This window comes from Lissotriton vulgaris, chromosome 4_1 (assembly GCF_964263255.1).
Source record: "Lissotriton vulgaris chromosome 4_1, aLisVul1.2, whole genome shotgun sequence".
Classification (NCBI taxonomy): domain Eukaryota; kingdom Metazoa; phylum Chordata; class Amphibia; order Caudata; family Salamandridae; genus Lissotriton; species Lissotriton vulgaris.
Window position 1 is genome coordinate 34,342,817 of NC_141691.1, and position 7,537 is coordinate 34,350,353.

The following is a 7,537-nucleotide window of genomic DNA, read 5'->3' on the forward strand; positions in this document are numbered from 1 at the left end:
GCAGTGACCTCTGTCCCTCCGGGCAGGTCACCCCCCCGAGCACACTCCCCGTGAGTGAGCCCCTCCTCAGGTGCCGCCACTGCCCTGAGCTGTGCCCTCTGCCAGATCCGCTTCCCCGGATCTCCTGAGCCCCCTGCCTCCTGCTTGCCTCGCCGCCGTTGTGCCTTTTCTTTCCCCGCCGTTTTTACCCTAGCCCCCAGTGCTCCCCTCTCCTCGCCCAGCCCAGGCCGCGTTTCCCGCCACCTCCTCGCCGCTGCCCCCCAGCTGCCCCGCCCCCTTCCATCGCTCGCCATCCCCATTCGCCACCCCGCTCCCCCTCCCAGCGGCCCCTCCCTCGCTCCGCCCCCCCACTCTCCTCATATGGCAGAGTGGCCAACGCGCAGCGTGCACGCGCAGCGGGCGTGCCGATTGTGCGCCAAAGGCACGCCAAAGGTAAGCCCGTCTGCGCCCGTGCGCGCCTGGACCGCGCCCAGCGCCGGAACCCCTGGCCCCCGAGGACCCCAGCCCACCCGCCGGACGTACACCGCCGCCACCCTCAACGCGCTCAACACCGGGCGAGTCCCGGGATGCTACCAAGCCACCCCGAGACGCACCCACGGACCCTTCCGCTGCCACGCCTGCAAGTTCACCTACATCCGGACCTGCCTCGCACCAGCACCCGCCAAGCCGAACGCCAGCAGCAACCACCTCAAGTGCATCCTGCTCAACACCCGCTCTGTCCACAGACACGCCATCGAACTCTGGAACCTCCTCGACACCACAGCTCCTGACGTTGCCTTCCTCACGGAAACCTGGATGAACAACTCCTCAGCGCCCGACATCACCATCCCAGAGGGATACAAGATCACCCGGAGAGATCGCAACATCCAGACTGGAGGAGGCATCGCCATCATCCACAGGGACACCATCTACATCACGACCAACACCGACGACACCCTGACTACCGCCGAACACCTACACTTCCAGATCCGCACCGATCCGAAGACCACCCTCAGAGGCACCCTGATCTACCGACCCCCGGGACCACGCACACAATTCAGCGAGGACATCGCCGACTTCGTCAGCCCGCATGCCCTCCCCTCCGCTGACTACATCCTCCTGGGGGACATCAACGTCCACCTGGAAAACAACAACGACCGCAACACCATCACCCTGCTCGACAGCCTCGCCAACCTCGGACTCAAGCAGCTGGTGTCCACCCCCACCCACCTTGCCGGACACACACTCGACCCCGTCTTCTCATCCAGCAAAGACATCCCCTTCAGCCACGCCACTAGACTCCACTGGACGGACCACAGCTGCGTCCACTTCACCTTCAGAAGAACGACGATCCACCACCACCAGCAACAAGTTGCTTGAAGAAGCTGGAACAAGATCACAGCCGACCAGCTCGCCGCTTCCCTGAGCCAGCACCCTCCCGCCAGCTCAGCGAACCCCAGCCAGGCCGCCGACAACCTCACGAAGTGGATCAGCAACTGCGCGGACGAACTCGCCCCACTGAGGACCCCGCCCAGCAGACCCGGCAGCAAGAAGGCCCCATGGTTCACCGACGAACTCAAGAGCTCCAAGAAGAAGTGCCGAGCCCTCGAGAAAGCCTGGAGAAGAGAACCAACACCGGACAACATGACCACCCTCAAGCTTGCCACCCAGAAGCACCACCAACTGATCCGCGCCACCAAGAAAACTGCATTCAAGGACCGGCTGGACAACAACGCACACAACTGCAAGGAACTCTTCAACATCGTGAAAGAGCTCTCCAACCCCAACGCCGGAAACAACGACATCACCCCATCGCAAGACCTCTGCAACTCCCTCGCCTCCTACTTCCACAACAAGATCGCGGACATACAGAACAGCTTCAGCACTCAACCGACGCACGCCACGACCGAACCACCGCCCCCCACCACCACCCTCCGCGCCTGGACTCCGATCAGCACCGAAAACTCCATCCACTCCGGATCTCCGACCGACCCCTGCCCTCACCACGTCTTCAACAAGGCCGACGCTGTCATCGCACCCCACCTGCGGGACATCATCAACACCTCCTTCGACACCGCCACCTTCCCGGAGAGCTGGAAGCACGCCGAACTCAGCGCTCTACTAAAGAAACCAACAGCGGACCCCACCGAACTCAAGAATTACCGCCCCATCTCGCTCCTCCCGTTTCCAGCCAAAGTCATCGAGAAGACCGTCAACAAACAGCTGGCCGCCTTCCTCGAGACGAATGGATCCCTCGACCCCTCACAGTCTGGCTTCCGAGCCAACCACAGCACCGAGACCGCCCTCGTCGCTGCCACCGATGACATCCGAGCCCTGATGGGCAACGGAGAAACAGCGGCCCTCATCCTCCTAGACCTCTCCACGGCATTCGACACTGTCTGCCACCGCACCCTAGTGCAGCGCCTCAGCAACGTCGGAATCCAGGAGAAGGCACTGGAATGGATCATCCCCTTCCTCGACGGAAGAACACAGAGAGTCCGTCTACCACCGTACAAGTCAGAAGCCACTGAAGTCATCTGCGGCGTCCCTCAAGGATCCTCGCTGAGCCCCACCCTCTTCAACGTCTACCTGAGCCCCCTCGCGGCCATCGAACGCCAACACAACCTCAACATCATCTCCTACGCTGACGACACCCAGCTGATCCTCTCCCTGACCAACGACCCCGCCGCCGCCAGAGCCAACCTTCACAAAGGGATGAAAGACGTAGCCGAGTGGATGACGACCAGCCGCCTGAAACTGAACTCAGACAAGACGGAAGTCCTCATCCTGTGCTCCTCGCCCTCCGCCTGGGACGACTCCTGGTGGCCCCCCGCCCTTGGCACCGCACCCAAACCGACAGACCACGCACGCAACCTGGGCTTCATCCTGGACTCCTCCCTCTCCATGACCAGACAAGTCAACGCCGTCTCCTCGTCGTGCTTCAACATCCTGCGCATGCTACGGAAGATCTTCCGGTGGATCCCCACCGAGACCAGGAAGACAGTCACCCAGGCCCTCGTCACCAGCCGACTGGACTACGGCAACGCCCTCTACGCCGGAACCACCGCCAAGCTCCAGTAGAGACTCCAGCGGATCCAGAACACCTCAGCCAGACTCATCCTCGACATCCCACGACACAGCCACATCTCCGGACATCTGAGGGACCTGCATTGGCTCCCCGTCAACAAAAGAATCACCTTCCGGCTCCTCACCCACGCACACAAAGCCCTACACGATCAAGGCCCGAGCTACCTCAACAACCGCATCAACTTCTACGCTCCCAAACACCATCTCCGATCAGCCAGTCACGCCCTCACCGACGTCCCCCGCATCCGAAGAACGACAACAGGAGGAAGGTCCTTCTCCTACCTGGCCGCCAAGACCTGGAACTCCCTCCCGACCCGAGCTGCACCTGACCCAAGACCACCTCTCCTTCAGGAAGAAGCTCAAGACCTGGCTGTTCGAGCAGTAGCAGCCCCCCCAAGCGCCTTGAGACCCTCTGGGTAAGTAGTGCGCTCTATAAATGCCATTGATTGATTGATTGATTGATTGTGAGTAGCTTTCACTTAACTGTTTCCCACCTCCCAATGCCCCTGCTTCACGGTATGTCTTGGTGCTGGCCGGGGTTTTTTGCTCAGGCCATTCAGTGTCCTTTCAGGACTTCTGTTGTGTCTCCTTTCCGTCCTTGGTTTTTGGTCATTATTGTCTGTGGGAGGGCCCTTTCGTATGGCGAATTTCTAGTCTCCATGTCTATGGACGTGTCTTCGTAGTGTGTTCGTGTGGTTTGAGTGACTGCCATTTATTGTAGTAATGCCCCCTTTTGTCTGTTTTTGTTGCTCTTTTGTACTGTGCACTCGTCTTTGTTCTCTTGTGACATACTGTTTGCTGCCTCTCATCTTTGTTTGCTTTAGATATTGGCTCAGGTGCCACCATTGTCTACGTACGTTGGTTCTTGTGTTTGAGTGTCTTCCATTTAATGCAGTATTCTACTGCTACTTGTACATTGTACGCTTTTGGGGACCTGCACACGTCATTTTTTCTTCCTGTTATGCACTGTTTGCTACTTCTTGTATTTTGTTTGCCCGCGATTGACACTTTCGCCTCATGTACTGTACCTTTTGTTTTTGTGAGTTGTTCTTGTCATGTTCTCATTTTTCAGCTGTTCCTATGGTGAAGTGCTCTGACACCTTCGGGTAACATCCGCGCTCAATACCCACGCATAAATAAATAAATGTAAACTCTGTTTCCCCAGCTGGCTTGTTGTGGGGCATGGGGGGGGGGTTTGCCTCTTCAGGGTGAGCCTCTTCCGTTGGGAGGGGTGATAGGGGCTGCCTTTTTACCGCCTGCGGTGACGTTGTCAGTTTGTTCTTTGCGAAGACATTGCGGACTGCGCATGAGGCAGTTCGGTCTGGGGCGGTGGCTTAGGAGGGGGATCCGGAGCGGATTTCTTTTCTGGGGTGTGCGGCGCAGTGTGCAATGACGATTTTACGACATTTTTTCGGACATTGATGCAGTTGCCTACAGGTAAGGTGGGTTGGTGTTAGGTGTGGCAATAGGGGGAGAGTCTCCCAGTTCAGCGCATTCGATCTCTTGATTGGGGATGGGGCTGTTGGTGAGCAAGTTGCTCTTACGACGCTGCCGGTGCGGCAAGCTGATGTGCATGCTGAGTCTGGAGGGGACCCCACCGCCGTTCAGGATGGTCGGACAGGGGATGCTACTTCACCTATGGTTCATGACGAAGGGGACAAGAACATGCACTAAAAATTACCCTATACAGGAATTGGTTCAGTCTGGGGGGGCACAGGAGGGGGATCTGGAGCGGATTTCTCTTCTGGTGTGTGAGGCGCAGCGCGCGATGATAATATTTTTGGGCACTTTCACAATGGTGGGAGTGATGGAAACTGGCCCAGTGGCAGGGGTTTATGCTGGGCATGCAGATGAACTGATTATGGATGTTTATGATGATGATCTGGAGGAGGGTGCATTACGAGATGTGGAAGTTCCACTTGTGACAGTCATGACTCAGAAGGGTGTTTTGGGGCATTCTGGTTCACTTAGTCTTTTGCAGGAGTCTCGTGCGGACCACGCAAAGGCAAGTGTTTCATTGTTTTCCCTTCGTAAAGCAAGCCGCGACAAGGGGACCCTGTGGTGTTTCGACGGAAATTGGTTGACAAGGGGAGAGTCTCCCAGTTACGTGTCCTTGTTGGGATTGGGGATAAGCAGTTTGGGGAGCAAGTTGCTATTAAACCGCTGCCTGTGCGGCACGCTGATGTGAATGATAAGTCTCGAGGGGACGATGCAGCCATTTCACATGAGCGGACAGGGGACTCTGATCAACACAAGGCCCAGGAGGAAGAGGATGCGCTCAACCGTATGAAATGGCCTTATTGAGGTATTGGTATGCCACTGGTTTCTCACTTGTCAGGCAAAACAAAAATCCAGGATTTGGTATAATTCCGTTGTTGATGTGTCATCTGACAGTATGGTAGGTATAAACATGTGTTCACAATGTGGGGGAAGGCACCCTTTCACATAGTGCTTTCTGTGACAGCTTTTTGGATTTCAAAGGGGGGGGGACAAGGGGGCAGAGGCCAGTTCTTTCGGTTTGTCCCAAAGTGCTCCTACTCCTTTTAAGTTGATGGTCTTGGAACAGTGGTTGCAGGATTCTCTGGACTTTGATGCAGCAGTACGCTTGTCATGGGGCTTCACCGTGGGTTTCACGATTGGTTACAGTGGACCCAGCAGGGTAGGGGTCGGATAACTTGCAGTCCACGAACAAGAGTCCCCAGGTTGTGGGGAATAATTTGGGAGTTGACCTTGCTGGGATTTGGAATCTTCTGGGTGGGGTGCTGATGTGCTGCAAGCTGGCCTGTTCACTACAGCGTCAGGGTCACAGTGTTGCATTTTTACAGTTGTTCCATTTGCTGGTGGCCCTGTACATCTGAGGTGTGGAATTCCAGAACAGGACTGGGTTCTTCCAGGTTGATAATTTGGAATTTGTGAAATTGGTTCCAGAGCGAAGAGCATGGGATTTGTGTGTGCTGCAGCTGTTGTGTGCTTTTCGTTGCGGTGCATGCAGCTGAATATTGTTTTCAAAGCACGACATGTTCCGGGGACCTCTAATTACACTTGGTGGACAGAGGTTTTTCGCACACCACTATCCCTGGTTACATGGCCGGGATTTCTTTTTATGGGCAGCTCAGGTGGGGGAGGGATCCGGTGGGGGGTGTTTTTGGTTGAACAGGTTTTTGAAAGGTTTGGGTAGACTACAGGCTGGTACTAAGCGGCTGCGGCAGCCTGTCATTTTGCCTTACTTCGGCAAATGTTGTCCTAGTTGCCTTCTTGCTGTTCTGATGATTTTGAGTGCGTTATGTTTCGGTTCTGTTTTATATGGTTATTTTTCTGCCGTTTCGGGTTTCCGAACTCTTGGGTTTGCGTACCGGGTCGGGCATGTCCAGTACGGAGGTATTTGTGGAGGGGTATGGATTGAGCCTTTGGCTATGTGTCTGAGACGGATCAGTTGGGTGGGGTACGTGGATTTTCCTGGGGAGGAGTGGTTTGGTTTCTTGTTGCTCGGTTTAGGAATGGGAGGTTTTTCTGTATTCCTCTGTTTTAGGCCGTGAGTTCATTTTACCGTGAGGATGCCATCCTAAGTTTTTTGTTGCCCAGTTTGGACCATTTTCAGGAAGGTACTTTTGGGGTTGGGCTTGACTCCTTTACACTTTAGCACTCATTCTTTTAGGCTTGGGGCGGTTCTGCGGCTGCAAGTTTGGGGTGGGATTGGTCTCAGATACGCAGAATTGGGAGATTGAGGTCGAGATGCTGCGAGAACTTTGTCAGACGGTAGTGCACCTTCTTTTGTTGATATGTGTTTTTTCTCCTAGGTCCTTTGCGTAGGATGGTCACAGTAAAACGGAGGGTTTGGTTTGTTGGTCACTCCTTCTTGCAATGGGTGCAATCCCTGCAGAATGCCATAATTGGTGGGAGGTCTCTTGGTCTCAGCAGTTCACGCATGAAGTGTATTGGCATGGTAATTGGGGACTGTGCTGGGGGGATTGTTTCATTTTTGTCTCCGCTCTGAGGGAGGGGGGGGGTCCTCCAGTCTTGCTAGAACTTCAACTAGGTGAAAATGATCTGTTTTTCTCTATCTGGTCTGTCTTTGTTAAGAATGATGCAGAGGGATCTGGACGTCATCACGGACGCCTGGGCGAGAACCATGGTGATCTGGACGGCATTTGTGCCACGTCTACGCTGGAATGGAGCTCTACATCGCACAGCTATGGGCAGAGCAAGGACACTGAACCACTCTATGCAACTGTTTTGTAATGGCATGATATTTTCATTTTGGCTCATCCTCACTTACAGGTTTCTGAGCGTCACGTGTTTCATGAGGATGGGTTTCACCTTTCTCAGATGGGTCAGTCCTTCTATCTTTTGGAATTGCGGATTTGATCGCAAAAGTTCTGGATGTGCAGTTGTGGTGTTCTCGGGCGTTGTTTAATTTACTATTTTGGTGGGGCAGAAAAACTCTAAAGGTTTTGCTGGGTGGTGGTTTTTA